Below are 1,374 nucleotides of genomic sequence, written 5' to 3' on the forward strand. Positions count from 1 at the left end.
ATATTTAATAAAATCTTTAGTTATAACACCCATCAAACCATCTATATTAAATAGTGTCCAATTATAAAAAGGCCAGACAACATGCAACAGACCTGATATTCAGCGTTTGCCAACTTAGCTCCTGAAACAATTCGCACTCTTAAAGTTAGCACAATTCCCAGTGAAATTAGAACGAGGAGTAGCGATCTGAAATGCACGCAGCTTACTGACGGCTGCACCAGCTCAGAAGCAGGGGGAGCTTGAAACCTGCCCTTCAGCTCATAATAATAGTCTGCGGAGGGCTTCTAAAGCACACAGGAAGGATGGGGGAGTGGATTTGCGATCTGAGGAGGAGATACTGTATATGTGGAAAATTCCCATTTAAGTAACCCAGTTGGAATGAATCCCCTTCCCAGATCCCTATTCCGGAAGACTGAAAGGTGGTAATTACAATGGGTGGGCTGAAAAGCCAACTAAACACAGATTGGCAGATAAGCCTACCCGAAGAGACATGCCCTGCCTTGCATTATTCCAACAATAATGTCTTTATTTACATAGCAGAGTGGGTATATCATGCTTAGCAGTGCATACTGCTAAAAGAATAGCCCGCCACCACAAAGAGCTTCTAATTTAAAGATACAAAACCAGGGACAACTATTTCTGAAATTCCCACAGGACACAGTGCATTGGCTTTCTCCACAAGCCTTCTAAATCAAAACCATAGCAACTTAACACGTGCCATCCCCTATGGGCAGGCAGATTCTCTGGAAGAGGCCAGGGACTTAGGAATCATAGCTCTTGCATCAGAAATAAGAAAAAGTGGACATGGAGCAGCTTGGAATCAAAGAAAACTTTCAAAAATTCTAAAACCAATTTCGTAAAGCCCGTGCCTTTTTGTAACATGAGCATTCTTGGAAATTCTCTGTTGTTTTACATTCCCAAAATGTAAAGAATGGCCAGATCAAGAATGTTTGAATCGTATTCGAGCTTTTGTATCACTCTAAAATGGAGAGAATTCTTAAACCATGTTTCTGTTATGAGCAGCTGATGGTGGCTATGGATCTACTAGTCTGCCATTAATTTCAAACATACACAGAAGCAACTGAAAGGTATCCATGGGCTACTGAAACCTCAGGTGTGAAACAAACCCTTTACAGTGAACTGTGTGCCTCTGCATGGGTCTCAGACTTCCCAAATGTGAAATTGCTGAGGGCAGGAGACAGAAAGAAGTTACCGGAGGCTTGGGGGCAGGGAACCTGAAAGAGAATTCTCACTCTTGACTCAAATCAGGAATGGCCTTTGTTCTGTCCTAGCCGAAGGACAAAAAAATATGCTAGTTCAGAGTAGCTCCAGTTTCTAAATGACACTTCTACCTTGAGGCTAGGTGAACATGGA

The sequence above is a fragment of the Rattus norvegicus genome, chromosome 19 (assembly GCF_036323735.1).
Source record: "Rattus norvegicus strain BN/NHsdMcwi chromosome 19, GRCr8, whole genome shotgun sequence".
Taxonomy (NCBI): Eukaryota; Metazoa; Chordata; class Mammalia; order Rodentia; family Muridae; genus Rattus; species Rattus norvegicus.